Source organism: Hevea brasiliensis, chromosome 1, assembly GCF_030052815.1.
Source record: "Hevea brasiliensis isolate MT/VB/25A 57/8 chromosome 1, ASM3005281v1, whole genome shotgun sequence".
Classification (NCBI taxonomy): Eukaryota; Viridiplantae; Streptophyta; class Magnoliopsida; order Malpighiales; family Euphorbiaceae; genus Hevea; species Hevea brasiliensis.
In genome coordinates, this window is record NC_079493.1 from 119,541,215 (window position 1) to 119,558,008 (window position 16,794).

The 16,794-nt window shown below is 39.0% G+C and overlaps 1 non-coding gene across 1 annotated transcript; it reads left to right on the forward strand.

The window, feature by feature from the left end:
* Positions 1 to 16,388: 16,388 nt before the first annotated feature.
* Positions 16,389 to 16,496, forward strand: LOC131169810 (small nucleolar RNA R71). Its single transcript, XR_009140720.1, has one exon. It is a non-coding gene; the product is annotated as a small nucleolar RNA R71 (small nucleolar RNA).
* Positions 16,497 to 16,794: the final 298 nt, after the last annotated feature.

Here is a 16,794-nt window from a genome sequence, read left to right on the forward strand (position 1 = left end):
TCCCCTTGTACTTCCCCAGGTTCATGACCAGGCGTTCGAACCATTTTCGAACGCTTCATCTCCTTTGCTTTCCGGGAGATCTCTCTTTCTTTCTTCCGCTTCCTAGAACCCTCATCACCCGCCATACCTGCACAAAGAAGAGGTCAGTGAGATCGCTAAGGTCCTGAGATCTGAGATATAGAAAATACCAGTGCCGAGGTCAGAGAGCGAAAGTTCGCGATCTTGTCCGGTGAGCAGTTGTATGGTCCAATGGTGCAGCTCGGCAGTCACCGCATCCAAACAAGAATACTTTTGAGTGGCAGCCTGACTCTTCAGATCCATCACTATTAAGCTATCCTCCTGGTTTAGGGTAATGCACTTCGGAAGCAAGGGCCCCTGGTGCCACCAGCTACGGGGGAAGTCCTCAAAGCAGCTCGGATCTTTGCTCCTCAGAATGAAGAAACGGTTCTTCCAATTCTTAAGGGACGAGGGCAGATCTGAAAAGAGCCCGCAATGAGGCTTCGCCTGAAAGAACCAGTGTTCGTCATCCTTTCGGCGAGTTAGCCTATGAAGTTCGGCGAACACCTTAGCCGTAGGTCTGATTCCCTTAGCTCGGCACAGGCCTCGGAAGGCTACTAAGATCCTCCACGAGTTAGGGTGAACTTGAGCAATGCACACTCGGTGAAGTTTTAGGACCTCCTTGTAGAAGTCATCTAGAGGGAACCAAGACCGCTTTAATCGTTTCTTCGTATACCATAACTCTGTCATTCTCCTCAAAAAAGTAATCGGCTCGGTGATAGCCGTGACATCGGATAAGTTCATACGAATCGGGACGAATACTGTACTCCTGGCCAAACGATTCCAGATCGGATTCTCGAAGAACCGACGGTAGCTCGTCTATAGGGAGAGTCTCCCTCCCTGAAGAAGGTGCACGCCTTGATGGCGCGACCCGCCCCCGAGCTGGAACGGAGACCCTAGGGGGTTCAGGTTGCGTGCTTGGCCCGACCACCTCTTCTTCATCGGACGACCACGAGAACTGAATGGAAGGAGGGCTCGCCGCTCTCTGACCTTCGGCGCCGCTCATTTTCAAAAGAAACAAAGAACTTAAACTAAAAAGAAGATCAAAGCCCTTACCGGAGTCTGATCGGCATCGGAAGAAACTTGAGAAAATGAGAGAACTTCGGAGTTGTGAGCAAGAGACTGAAAATGGAATGAAAGAACAACTGGCTAACCCTTCACCCCTATTTATACTAGTCTGAGCATTTAATGCTCACGAGGTTCCAGGCAGTGCATCGGTTAACGGGATTCGCCAGCTGTTCTGATACGTCTCTCGAACATTCCGAGATCGGTTAATTGGAGATCGGCATAATAAGTTGAATATTTTAGAATAAAGAATCAGTTAAGAGTCGTTTTGTTAGGAACCAGATCGGACAAATATATCAGAGATCGAAAAATAATCAATAAGATAATAATTGGAGAAACAAGATTTTTATTTCCAAAAGATCGGATTACATCATTAGGGCGATCTCTAGGGATCGGATTACAATAAAGGTCTAACTACATCATTTGGGCGATCTCTAGAGATCTGATTACATTGACAGATTACATCATTTGGGCGATCTCTAAGGATCAGAATACACTAGAGATCTGATTATATCAAAAGGCTGATCTAAGGATCAGTTTATAACTGATCCCAAGGATTTTGCCGACCGGATGCTTCATCCGCTGTCGGAACACCCAATGTGGGAGCAAACCGCTGTCAGAACACCCAATGTGATGAGAAGCCGAATGAACTCAGTTGAGCGACTCGAGATCGGTACAACCGAGGTCCGCAATACAGATCGGTCAAATCCAGTTCTCTCACCATCCTCAGTTAAGGTCATTCGATCACCGGGATCGTAAATTTTCAGTCGGTGAGTAAAGAAGTCCATCGGAAAAAGATCAAAGCCACAGTTGTAGCCGGAACTTCCGCCGGAGCAGCTAGAACAGGAAAAGTAAGAAGGAAGAGAGGAAAATCAGATGAAGGAAATGTCTCTGTCGACAGGGGTATATATAGGGGAAAATGAGCATTTATTGTCGAGCGTAAAACGGCTTAACGCCGGGAATCGAGGGGCAATTAATGCTTTGACCAGACCGGACCTGAGGAAGGGAAAGATCGGAATAATAGATCGGAAGATAGGAGACCAGCATGAAAGATCGGAAAAGAGCATGTGAAAGAGATCAGAAAGAGGAGGGATCGGAAGGCAAAAAGAATAAGACAAATCCCAATAACCGTCGTCAGAATCAGAGCCGAGGTAGTTAAAGCGTGGCAGACGAGATCTCCACCGCACGCCTAAGAATCGCCCACAATGCTGACAGGTGTCAGGTATGTCATGACAGTCCTGTACACCCCAATCTCCACCGTTGATCTCACTTGTAAGGACAAACCCGGAACCCTTGGATCAAGAGAGAAGATGACAATACCAGCGCCTTTCGCTCTTAGCCCTCAGATCGTTCCGGACAAGAAGATTTGGGACCGTTAGATCGAAAGAAGAAAAGGACAAATATTCTGAAGAGAGATCTCAGCCATTCATTTTGATTCTCTTTAGTTCCTGAACATCCGATCATGTCCTTCGAAATCTTGACCCTCCATCTCCCTCAAAATAAATCCTGACCCTTCATGGGGAGCACCCGATTCCTATAAATACCTGCATGAAAAACTGTTCAAAGGACGGAAAATATAGGCAAGAGGCAGTGACTATAGTGGAATAACTCTGAAACTTAATTCAGTTTGTTACTCTGCTATTTTGAGTTTTCGTAGAAAAAACTTTTGAAACTAGTTTTCTGAAGTGTTTTCTTGCAAAAGGATTCGAATATCAAACTTTTTATTTTCAGTTCGTTCATTATCCTGTGGCACTCCCACTTTCTGTCTCTGTTATCCTCTATTTCCATTCATATTATCTAAGCTCAACTCCACTTAAGCTTGGTTATTTTGATCTGTTTACATTTTAACAAAGAATACTTCATTTCGAGGCAAACCACAGTCCTCCGGCTGCCAACCTGCAATCTTGCTACTTTTTACGATTCTGTAGTTAGTTCAATAGACTCGACTCCCTACAGGTCAGTGTTAAGATCGCCATTTTATTAAGTCTAGCTCTCGTTTCACGTATTTCCTTTATTCTCTTTCTTATGCCTGTTGTTTTCTTTAAGTTTATGTCACGCTAAAAAAAAACAAAGCAAAATATGTTCTAGTTTACTCCCGTGCTGGTTAACCCACACTTCCGTTAATCTTTATTATTTCTGAACGTAAGTCATCTAGTCCCGAGTTACGTAGAAACAGCTAGACAAAATGTAGGTAACTGTGTTTGAATCACTAGGCGTCAAGGCGATCCGGCATAATGCCATAAGGCGGAATAAAAAATCAAAACTCAGGTAAGTAAAAGGGTACAGATAGGATACTGATAAAGTGACCTTAGGGGAGATCAGCAAAATCCCGCATGACGCCCCTTATTTAGTCACAAAATGCCAACGAGTTAAAAGAAGTCTTATTTCGACCTTTGGCACCTTTAAATACCAGAACTCTTAAACTTAGGCCTTTAAGATATACAGCTGCGATCAAATTTCGAAGAGATCGGAGGAGAGTTCTTATCCGGTCTCAACTCAAAATTGTAATAAATATTAAATAGAGATCGGAGAAGAGTTCTTATCCGGTCTCAACTCAAAATTTTAATAAACATTAAATAGGGATCGGAGGAGAATTCTTATCCGGTCTCAACTCAAAATTTTAATAAACATTAAATAGGGATCGGAGGAGAGTTCTTATCCGGTCTCAACTCAAAAATTTTAATAAACGTCTAGAGGAGATCGGAGGAGGGTTCTTATCCGATCTCCCCTCAAAATTTTAATAAACATTAAAAAGAGATCGGAGGAGAGTTCTTATCCGGTCTCAACTCAAAAATTTTAATAAACGTCTAGAGGAGATTGGAGGAGGGTTCTTATCCGATCTCCCCCCAAAATTTTAATAAATAACTTAAAAGAGATCGGAGGAGAGTTCTTATCCGATTCTCACACCAAATCTTAACCTGTACGTAAAATAATCCCAAAACCAAGATGATTCGCGACACCAACTCACTAAGGTTGTCTCATTTACTTATGTATCTGGGTAATCCGAATTTAGTGAAAGATCAAATATTCCTTTTACTAAAAGGACTAACATTCCTATTCAAGCCCTCTAATGCGTCCCTACCGCAAGTGCACGGGTCGTACAGGTAGTATAGAAAAATATCGATCCCACGAGGAGTTGTGTTAATGATTGAATTTTCGATATAAAAGTTGACTAAATCGAAGTATCTATGAAATTAAAATAATGAATTAATGGGTAATGGAGTATGCAATCTAAATGTGCAAAATTAACATTCTATTCAACAATGTATTAATTAAACTAAAATTGCATCAAATTAAAATAAGCAAGTTCAAATATGGCAATATTCAAAATGACAAATGATTAAATTCGATTAGAAATTAACAATGGTAAAAAAGGTGATTCCGGAGTTCGGGATTTCATATTCGAGCTATTTTGGGATTTTAAATTGGTTGTCCAATCCTATGAAACTTATGGGTTTTAAGGAGATTAATTCTTAAATCCTTTGAATTCCCTTTCGAGTGAGACAAAGAGTGCCTTAATCAAACTAATCCTACTTTCGTGGAGTTAGAATTAATTAAGACCCTTTAAGTTCTTTAATTAATCTGTGAATCCTCTTAATCCTTAGCCTATTTCTAGGTCTAAGTTAATTAAGTCCAATTTCTTGATTATCTATCACAAGATCTTCTCCTTTCGGTGCTTCAACCATGGATTAAGAACATCACTTAATGGGATCCTACACTAAGCATGTCATTAAGCATACAAGAAATGAATAAAACTCATTAGGACCACAAAATATGGATTACCCAATCAAAATCCACAAAATATCTCAAATATTACAACCCTTACTCTAGAATCAAAAGTAAACTACTCACTATCCATAATGCTTACAAGATATGATGAGTTTAAATGGAAATAAAGCTTTAATCTAAGCTAAGAAGTAAGAAATTAAACACTAGAAATGTAGAAAAATGTAAGGGAAGAAAGAAATCTGCAAATCTTGGTTGGGAATGGTGTGGAAGGTGAAAGTGACTCCTCAAATTCTGCCTCTCTTCTCCTTTCCTTTTCTGCTCCTTGTCTCCCCCTTCTAAAATGAGAAAATGGGACTATTTATAGCATTTTTCTGACATGGAGCCCTAAAATAGTATGTTCTAGGAGGAATTGATTGAGGGAATCTTCTGCCAGCTCATTAATGAACTCTTTATGGATCAGATAAGTGGATCGCATAAGTTATGCAGTCCCTTATGCGCTTACCGGGTTCTGAGTCACTTATGCGAAATCGCATGACTTGGTGCATAGGTTATGCACAATTCCGTGAAGGTGCATAAGGGAGGCGAGAATGTGCATAAGCTATGTCGCTCTTATGCACATTTCGCTGGTTCTGGAACGATGATCTTTCTCCTTATGCAGATCTGCATAGCTTATGCGGCAAGTTATGCACAATTTGGTCAATGCATATTTCAGCTTGAAAACTTGTTTTTGACATCTTTGGCTGTAGAAGACACTCCTCAATGGCAAAATTCTCTTCAGTCCTTCAAAAACACCATTTTTCCTACAAAACAAAGTAAAAATTACAAATTAATCCAAAATTGACAATTATGGAAAACTAACTAAATAACTAATGAAATTAGCTAAAAGTGACTAATAATCAAATAAAATAGTTATGAAATTAAACCTAAATGATAATGCAAAATGTATGCATCAAATACCCCCAAACTCAAGCTTTTGCTTGTCCTCAAGCAAACTTTAAAATGAAATGCAAAAAATTTTTAGGGGTGCCTTATCCAAAGAACTATGAAAATCACCTATTAAAGTAACTTAACACACCTTCAGCCATACCAGCAATCCATATACCCATCCTTCAAAATGCAAAGAATCTAATGCTTATCCAAGCTTTCACCGCTTAGCCATCAAGTCAATTATCATTCAAAATCCCCAAACCAACAAATCAAAAGAGATAGTCATGCTCAAAAAGAATTCTAGGACAATTGATAACCAAAGTATCTCAACATGGAATGATAGAATTGAATGAATAGATGAATAGTTTTCCAATCCCATAGGCAAATTCCCTACTCCTATCTCCACTAATGTAGCAAGTACTATCAAGAGATCAAAGGTCTTTTTAGGGATGTAATGAGGCCATGGGGTTTAAAATGAGGCTAAGAAGAAAAATGGGTAAAAAGGGTTCAAAGCATGAGAATATTTTAAATTTTGACAACATAAGGTACACTTTATTAAATCTTTTTCTCTTTTTTTTTTTTTAATATAGGAGAAAGAAATACACAATGAGGATTGTCAAGTGCTAGCATATTTTACAAGGCACATAAAATGGAGGGACATTTTGATACTTTAGACTTGTATTTTGCATTTTCTTTTGATGCTTGTCCCTAGAATTTGCCACCCCCAAACTCATTTCTTTTAATACTTTGGGTGGATTTCTTTCATTTTGAATGGCAATAGTGAAAAGCACATATACTAGCACTTTTTACAAGATGACAAGCATTTCTTCTCCCTTTTATTGTATTTTTATTTTTATTTTTATTATTTTTTTAGAAAGTGTACCTAACATTCAATATTATTCTCATGAAAAGGGTTGGAGTGTTTGGTTCATTGGCTAGGTAGCAATAAGGATTTCAAGAAAAATTAGGGATAAAAAGGCTCAAAAGGGGTTTTCGAAGGTTAATTTTAATTAGGAAAAAGGCCAAAGGTTTAAAATGAGAGGGTTTAAATCAAAGAATGCCTAATCATTTCTCTTTTCAAGTATAAGCTGGTATTTCACCTTGAAAGGTTTAGAAAATTTGTTCTAGGATTGGTGAGACATCATTTGACTACCTTATATTCAATAACTCCCTCTAAACACTTCCATCTCCAAATGACTAGTTGGGTGGCTTTTTGGCTAAGAAGATATAGGCAAGGGATAACACTTTAAAACTTTGTACCTTTTAGGAAACTTTCAATCCACAAACCCAACTAAAGGTAAGTCAAATCACTCTCATAGGCACATTTTCAATACTCAAGGGATTTGGCAAAAGATTTTAATGCATGATGCATCATTCCTAAAATGAGTAATGCATTAACTAAATGGAGGGAGTCTATTTGTATGCAATGTGTACAATTTCTAAGTGATGTATAATGTGTGTGTAAATGTGTTATGTATATGTATGTGTGGAAATGTATGTAAAATATTTACAATATATGTAAATGAAATGGGATGAGATGTTCCTATACTCAAAATGTGAAAAATGAAGCTAAAAATCAAAATGTGCACCCCCAAACTCAAAATTTGACATTGTCCTCAATGTCTCAAGCAGCAGATAACCAAAACTCAAAGCAAATAATATTGACCAGGAATTGTAAAAATTAAGAGCAAAAAGAAAGAGTTACCTGGTATGAGAATTCAAGATAAAGGGATGCATAAGAAGCTGCACAGGTTGTGCAGAGTTAAGAGCTGTCCAGAACATGTGCATAGGTAAGGTGCATAAGCTATGCGGTGCTGCATAAGAGGCAATATATGTTGCATAGGCTATGCAGGACAGTGGCATAAGGGGAATACAACCTGTGCAGTTTTGCAGAAGTAGAAGAAAGAGTTGCACAGGCTATGCAAAAGTTCTGCATGAGGAAATTCATAGCTGTGCAGTGTATACAAAAGCTGCTGCATGGGAATTGGCAAGGGGAAATGTACAACCAGCAGTAAAAGTATTGAAATATAGACAGAGTATGGGCAAATATGTACAAAAGGGCAATAAGTGCAATAAAAATCAAAGAAGACTAATGTAATAGTTATCCAATAAAACTTCAAGAAAAACAGAATTTAAAACAAACTAATTCAGAACTAACAAACATAATCCAAAACAAACTATAAATGTTTGAACATATTTACAAAGGAAAAGTCCTACAAGTTGGAACAAAAGTAAAACAAACACTAATCTAGTTCTATTGTCTTGCCCTTGTCCAAGGATGTTGCTAAGGGGCTGGTGGCTGCTGCCGGCTGTCGAAAAGATGGTGCTGGAGGAGGTGATGGAGGTGGGGGTGGCATGCCCAAAAAGATCATGAGTTGCTTCACCATCTCCTTCAGTTCTTTCTGTTTGTCCCTGGTTTCCATGACAAGGTCAAATAGTTGATCATGACGATCCTTGAGTGTATCAAGACCAGTGTCAAGCTTCCTATCCACAAAGAATATATCATCACTAAGCCTTTCAAGATAGGTGAATAAGGCTTTAGTGTTGAATGTAGGAGGTGCTGTGGATGAGGAAGGTTCAGCTGTAGGAGGTATGGGCTGAGCAGAGGTAGCTGGAATGTCCTGAGCAGGCTGAGGGGGTGGGGTAGGTGTAGTAGGGTGCTGTGGGACTGATGTGAAAGGTTGGGTTTCTGGTTGTGCAATAGGCTCAGTTTCTGCTGCAGGGTGGACAGTATCAAAACATGACAAATTGAACCCTGTTTTGGTTAAGTGTGCAGTATCAAAATATGAAGTGTCCTCAAGTGCTGGTATTGAGTGCTCTGCAGGATTAAAACCAAAATGCTTGGCTATGACAGTGATGAGCCCACCCAAAACAATGTCACCTATGGATTTGGTGGCAATATGCAGCACATGTTCACAAAAGAAATAACCAGGAGATACCTTAACTTTATGAAATGCACACCATAACATAAATAGTTCAGATTTTCCCACAAAGACTGTAACTAGTCCCTCTGCCCAATATGGTGCTAGCCATCAGCCTATGAATAAACCTAAGTGCAGGGTCAAGTATTTGGGATGTTTTTGATCTTCCAGCAGAGAAAGTTTGAGGTTGGTTTGTTATGATTCTCCAAAATTGGGCAGCATTCCAAATGCCCTTGTTGGCTACCTCTACTCCAGTATGTGGTACTCTAAATAACCCATCAATAGCAAAACCAAAAATGCTATGAAATTGGTCCAATGACAGTTCTCTATTTTGCCCCAAGCATCTAAATTTCATAATTGGTTTATGGTCTACATCATGCAAGTTGAGGGTAGCAGAGAATGAAGAAATAAACTCCAAAACTAGAATTGGATAAACTATCTCTTGCTTATGCACAAATTCAGTCCAACCCATGCCATCAAGATATGCAACTACATTGTCAAATAAACCAAGAGATTGTAAAGCATCAGCAGATATATACCTAGTGGGTTGTACCTTCCTATCCTTAAGGCGCTTAAAAGCTGCTTTTTGAATCGTATCAGGGAGAGGCCAGGGTAGCTTTGATACAAATGAGGTTGCCGAAATTGTCTTTTTGCTGGAAGAGGGTGTAGAGGCTGGAGCTTTTGGCTTTTTGGGAGGCGGTTCCGACAATGGGGTGGGTGGGTCTTTGCGTTTGGACAGAGGAGGAGCAGAGGACATGGGTCGCACAGATTTGGACCGGATTTTGCATTTGTATGTGGTTGGGGGAGGTGGTGGGGGTGTCGCTTGTGGAGGAGAATTGGGATTAGGGGGTATCGATGACAATGGAGAGATTTCGAGAGGAGAAGGTGGACGGGAATGGGGAGGGGACTCCATTGCCGATGGAGAAGATGGAAGAGATAAGGGGAAATGAAAATGTAGGAGGAAATTTATGGTTTATGTGATGAAAGTGCTAGTGGAGAAGACGGGATAGAGACGGTGAGAATGCCGGAAGGAATGGAGGTTGAAGGACGGTCGTGGGGTGAAGAGGCGGGAAGTGGAGGTGGGGATTTTTGTTTGCCGAAAATGAATTTGAATCGGGTTTGTAAGAGATCGCATAAGGGGAAAATGATTTATGCATAACCTGCACTCTTTTATACATGTTTCGTAATGATTTAAACTTCAGAGAAATGGCTTATGCACAAGTGCATAAGTCATGCAATCGCCCTTATGCATGTTTCTACAGTATTGAAATCTTGGGTTGGTGGTCATGCGGTTGTGCATAGGTCATGCACTTCCTTATGCAAGTTTCGGTGACCCTTGAAATTTTGAGGAGCGAAGTCATGCGGAGTGCATAAGTTATGCACTCCTTATGCATCTCTCGTATGGTTGTTCGTAAAATCGGGTCATGCGTAGTGCATAGGTTATGCACTTTGCTTATGCAATCGCTCGGCAATTTTTGTTATTTTTGGTTTGTGGTCATTCAGATGTGCATAAGTCATGCAATCTGCTTATGCACTCTTCGGTGGGTTTTGAGTTTGAGAATGAGGTCATGCGCCAGTGCATAAGTTATGCACTCGCTTATGCGTGTCTCGCAACTTTGGTTTTTCTGGTTTTCGTCATGCGTATGTGCATAGGTTATGCACTCGCTTATGCACCCTTGGCAAGTTTGAATTTTTGAGTTCTTGGTTATGCGGAAGTGCATAACTTATGCACCTTCCTTATGCACCCTCGGCAAGTTTGATTTTTCTGGTTTTCGGTCATGCGTATGCATAGGTTATGCACTCGCTTATGCACCCTCTGCACTGGAAATTCAGAGTTTTTGGTTATGCGTATGCATAGGTTATGCACTCGCTTATGCACTTCTACAGAGAGAAAATGCAGAATTTGAAGTTGTGCAAATGTGCATAAGTCATGCACTCACCTTATGCAAGTTTTGACAGATATGAAATTTGACAAAATGAGGTTATGCAGAAGTGCATAAGCTATGCACTCTCCTTATGCACTTGCAATAAAGGTGGAAAATGGCAAGAATTGTGGTTATGCAGGATTGCATAAGCTATGCAGTTGCTTATGCACAAGTTAGCAAGATCAAGAATGCAATAGAACATGGATTGCAAGTGTGAAAAATACCCTAGAATGAGGAAATATAATTCCATGAAGCATAAACCATGAGAAGTTTCACCAAAAACACATCAATATATACAAAGTATATCAAAAAGGCATCACACAAGCATGTAAAAATGGATCCTACATAAAAGACCTTTGAGAACTATGCCATTTTAAGACAAATTCTGCAAATCAACATTTAGCACATAAAACTCCATAAAATTTGCATGAAGTTGCATCTAACCACAAATGAGAAATGAACTTTCCAAGTTTTGCCAAGAAAATGCAGCATTTCTACCTTGTATCCTATAACCCAAAGAAGCTCAAAACTGCAAAAATGACTCACTTACCACCATATTAACATTATAAGCACAAGTATTAAAAAGTTACACACCCAACCTCACCAAAACACAAGCCATTTGCTGCAGACACCCTTTTTGCTGCAGATTTCATTTTTCCTCTGCATGAACTAGATTGCAGCTCCTGCACAGATTATGCAGCAAAAACTTATCAGTTCTTTTGAAGGACAAAATTTTTCAAGTTAAGAATTACTTCCCAACACCACCAAATTTTCGTCATTGAATTACATCTACAAGGGACAAGATTTAATAATGTCAAAAATTACATTTGGGGAGATTTAAGATAAAACAAAATCAATGAAAATGAAAGTAAATTAGCAAAAGCAAAATAAAAGGACTTGGGATGCCTCCCAAGAGGGCTATTTTATAGTCCTTAGCTGGACTTTTCATGAATTTCACGAAAAGAGGTGAGGGATTGGAGAGCTTGTAACACTTGCTCCTATTATTGGGTCTCCGCTATGTAATGTTTCAATCTATGCCCATTGACCTTAAAATTCTGATTTTTCACTCCACATTTCAATTGCTCCATAAGGGAAAACCTTAGAAATTCTATATGGACCAGTCCACCTTGACTTGAGTTTTCCAGGGAACAATTTCAATCTCGAGTTGAACAACAAAACTAAATCACCTTCTTTGAATTCTTTTTTTCTCAGATGCTTATCATGCCAAACATTAGTTCTATCTTTGTAAATACTGCACTTTCATAAGCATCCATCCTCAATTCCTCAAGCTCATTAAGTTGTAACAACCTTTTTCACCACTTGCTTAAGATCAAAATTCAAGGTCCGAATGGCCCAATATGCTCTATGTTCTAGCTCCATTGTAAATGACAAGACTTACCATACACCAACCTAAAGGGAGTAGTTCCTATAGGGGTTTTGTAGGCAGTTCTATATGCCCATAAAGCATCATCTAGTTTGATAGACCAATCTTTCCGAGAATTGTTCACTGTTTTCTCCAAAATATGCTTGAGCTCTCTGTTAGAAATTTCAACTTGTCCTGAAGTTTGAGGATGGTATGGGGTAGCTATCTTGTGCACTACACCATACTTCCTCATTAAGCTCTCAAATTGCTTATTACAAAAATGGGAACCCCCATCACTCATTATAGCCCAGGGAGCTCCAAATCGCTCAAGACAAATTTCTTCAAAAATTTCACTACCACTCTAGCATCATTAGTTGGAGTTGCAATAGCTTCCACCCACTTTGACACATAGTCAACCCCAACTAAGATGTATCTATTACCATATGAAGGAGGGAATGGCCCCATAAAATCTATTCCCCAAACATCAAATAATTCCACTTCAAGAATATTATTTAGGGGCATTTGATCTCTTTTTGACAAATTACCACTCCTTTGACATTTATCACAATTCAACACAAATTTCCTCACATCCTTAAAAAGATTTGGCCAAAAGAAACCAGCTTGCAAAATTTTACTAGCTGTCTTAGAGATGCCAAAATGACCTCCATAATCAGAAGCATGGCAATGATGCAAAATACTCTGAACCTCCTCTTCAGGAATACATCTTCTAATTAGACCATCACAACATCTCCTAAAGAGTAAAGGATCATCCCATCTATAAAATTTTACTTCATGCAAAAACTTTTTCTTTTGTTGCCATGTCATTCCTAGAGGTAAAACTCCACAAGATAGATAATTCACAAAGTCTGCATACCAAGGTAGTTTAGCAATAAGAGAGAAAAGTTGTTCATCCAAGAAAAACTCATCAATAGGGATTTCATCCAATTCTTCACCATCCAATTTCAACCTACTAAGATTATCAGCAACTACATTTTCAACTCCTTTCTTATCTCTAATCTCCAAATTAAACTCTTGTAGCATCAGAATCCACCTAATGAGCCTAGGTTTGGCCTCCTTTTTACGGAGCAAATACCTGATGGCTGCATGATCTGAAAATATAACCACCTTTGAGTCAATAATGTAAGGCCTGAACTTTTCCAATGCAAAGACAATTGCTAAAAATTCATTTTCAGTTGTTGCATAATTTGTTTGAGCCTCATCCAGGGTTCTACTAGCATAATAAATAGCATAAGCCTTTTTGTCCTTTCTTTGACCAAGAACAGCCCCAATTGCATAGTTGCTAGCATCACACATAATTTCAAAAGGTAGGTTCCAATCAGGTGGTTGCATGATTGGTGCAGTGATAAGAGCTTGCTTCAACCTGCAAAAGGCATCCAAACACTCTTGGTCAAATACAAATGGTGTGTCATTACTTAACAAATTGGACAAAGGTTTAGCTATTTTAGAAAAATCCTTGATAAAGCGTCTGTAGAACCCGGCGTGTCCTAGGAAACTTCGAATTCCTTTGACATTGGTAGGAGGAGCCATCTTCTCTATCACTTCAACCTTGGCTTTATCAACCTCTATTCCTCTGTTAGACACCAAAAATCCAAGCACTATCCCTTCCTGAACCATGAAATGACACTTTTTCCAGTTTAACACAAGGTCAGTATCTGCACATCGCTGCAAAATTTTAGAAAGGTTAGCCAAGCATATATCAAATGAAGATCCATAAACAGAGAAATCGTCCATAAAAACCTCCATTATGTCTTCAATGAAATCTGAGAAGATTGCCATCATGCACCTTTGAAAAGTGGCTGGTGCATTACATAACCCAAATGGCATCCTTCTATAAGCAAAGGTTCCATATGGACAAGTAAAAGTGGTTTTCTCTTGATCATTTGGATGGATAGGGATTTGAAAAAAACCTGAATATCCATCTAAATAGCAAAAGTAAGAATGCCTAGCTAGTCTTTCCAACATCTGATCAATGAAGGGAAGTGGAAAATGATCTTTTCTAGTGGCAACATTTAATTTTCTGTAATCTATGCACATTCGCCAACTAGTCACCGTTCTAGTGGGAATTAATTCATTATTTTCATTTTTGACAACTGTCATTCCACCCTTTTTTAGAACAACATGTACTGGGCTCACCCAAGGCATGCTCGAGATAGGATATATGATCCCCGCATCAAGCAACTTCAAAATTTCCTTTTGACAACTTCTTTCATATTTGGGTTCAACCTCCTCTGATGTTCAATAGATGGCTTACAATTTTCTTCCAAAATGATTCTATGCATGCAAAAGTGTGGGCTTATTCCCTTAATGCCATCTATGGTGTATCCTAAGACTTTCCTAAATTGTCTCAACACTCAGAATAACTTATCACCTCTAAGGTACTCAAATTTGCATTTACAATTACTGGATAAGTGTTATTAGTGCCAAGAAATTCATACCTGAGCTGAGAAGGAAGTTGCTTAAGTTCTACCTTAGGTGCATCTTCTTCCTTGAATGATGGTTGCTTAAATTCAACTTTTTCCTTTTGTGTGAGTTGAAAACTGGAGCAGAAGTGAATGGTGGACTTCCCTCTAAGTGTTGAGCATATGCAGCTACAAGAGGGTTGTCATAGTCTATGCCTCCTCCATGAACCAAACAATTTTCAAGTGGATCTTCTGGATATTTCTTTCTGAAGTGTTCTTCAACCAGCTCATCAATGATATCAACTCTCAAGCAAGTATCAGCTTCAGAATGATGCTTTTTCATAGTGTTATTAATATTGAAAACCAATTGCTCTTCACCAACCCTAAGAGTCAATTTTTCTCCCTTAACATCAATCAATGCTCCTGCTGTAGCCAGGAAAGGCCTTCCCAAGATGATTGGGATATTAAAATCTTCCTCCATGTCCAAGATGACAAAGTCAACAGGTATGTAGAATTTCCCAACCTTCAGAGGCACATTTTCCAAAATCCCTTCAGGATACTTAATTGACCTGTCAGCTAACTGAAGAGAAATGTGGGTTGGTTTAAGATCTCCCATGTTGAGCTTCTCATAAATGGAAAGGGGCATAAGGCTAACACTAGCCCCTAAATCACATAAAGCTTTTGTAGAACAAGACTCTCCAATGTGGCATGGAATTGAAAAACTCCCTGGATCCTTGAGCTTTGGAGGAAGTTTCCTTTGGAGGATAGCACTACATTCTTCTGTCAAAGCTACAGTTTCATCATCTTCAAGTTTCCTCTTGTTTGAGAGAATTTCTTTCAAGAATTTTGCATAAGAGGGCATTTGTGAAAGAGCATCAACAAAAGGCACATTTATGTAAAGTTTCTTCAAAACCTCTAAGAACTTCCCAAATTGCCTATCAAGCTTGGCTTTGTGAAATCTTTGTGGAAAGGGAAGCTGTGGCTTGTAGGGTTCAGGAGGTATATATTTCTCTTCCTTCTCTTCAATTAAATCTTTACCTTTTTCTGAAATCTCTTGTTTTTCACTCTCATCAAGATTTTTCTCATTTTCTCTCTTCTCACTGCTTTTCACTCTTCTCATCATTTATAACTTTTCCACTTCTTAAAGTAATAGCTTGACATCGCTTCTCTTGGATTTACTGGTTGGCTTGGAAGCTTTCCAAAAGACTTAGCACTTGAGGAGGATGCTTGTTGTGCAATCTGGTTTTCCAGCATTCTGTTGTGTGTTTGCATCTGTTCCAGCCTTGCTTTCACCTCTCTCATCTCCTCATCATGCTTATTTTGGTTAGCAAGTATCTGTTGCAATAAAGCTTCAGTGGTGGAATTTCGTTCTTGCTGTTTTGGTGGAGGGTTCATATTTTTCTGCTGAAAATTAGGCAGTGGTTGCCTATTTTGCTGATATGGAACTCCTTGTTGCTGATGTGGTTGAAAATTCTGATTTTGAACTTGATTTTGCTGATTTCCCCATGAAAAGTTGGGATGATTCCTCCAATTTGGATTGTAAGTTTGAGAATAAGAATTCCCCATTTGTTTGTTTCCATAATTACCAACATATGCTGCTTGTTCTCCATATTCTACTCCACAGCTGGTAGTTTCCTCTGCATAAGCCACTTATTGTGAACTTCCAGCTGATGAGGTTGAACTAACCAACATACTTAGATCTTCCATCTTCTTAGCAAGGACATTTGTAAGTGCATCAAACTTTGCATTAATCATGTTGAATGGATCAAGATCATACATTCCAGCAGCTTGCCTCTTTTGAGTTAGAGCTGGTCCTCTTGGACTACTCCAAAGATGAGTATTCTTTGCTATTTTCTCTAATAGCTCATAAGCTTCATCTTCATGCTTAATGATAAATTCTCCTCCTGTTTGAGCATCAATAATTCCTCTGATTGCAGGAGTGACATTTGTGTAGAAATTCTGATTTATCATCCATTTTGGAATGGCATGATGTGGGCATAATCTCTCTAATTCCTTCCATCTCATCCATGACTCATATAGAGTTTCATCTTCTCTTGGTCTGAAAGCTGTCATTTGATTCCTCAACTCTTGAGTTTTTCCAGGTGGAAAATATTGTGCAAGAAATGCATCAGTGAGCTGCTCCCAATTTGTAATGGAGTTGTGAGGTAAAGAATCAAGCCAATCCAATGCTCTATCTTTCAAAGAGAATGGGAATAGCTTCAATCTTGCTGCATCATCAGACACTCCAGTTGTTTTTGCATGTCACGCATCATAGCAAACTTCTTGAGATGTGTGTGTGGATTTTCGTAAGGATGTCCTCCAAATTGAGAATTTTGAATCATTTGAAGAACTCCAAAATCCATCTTGTAGCTATTTGCATCAATCCT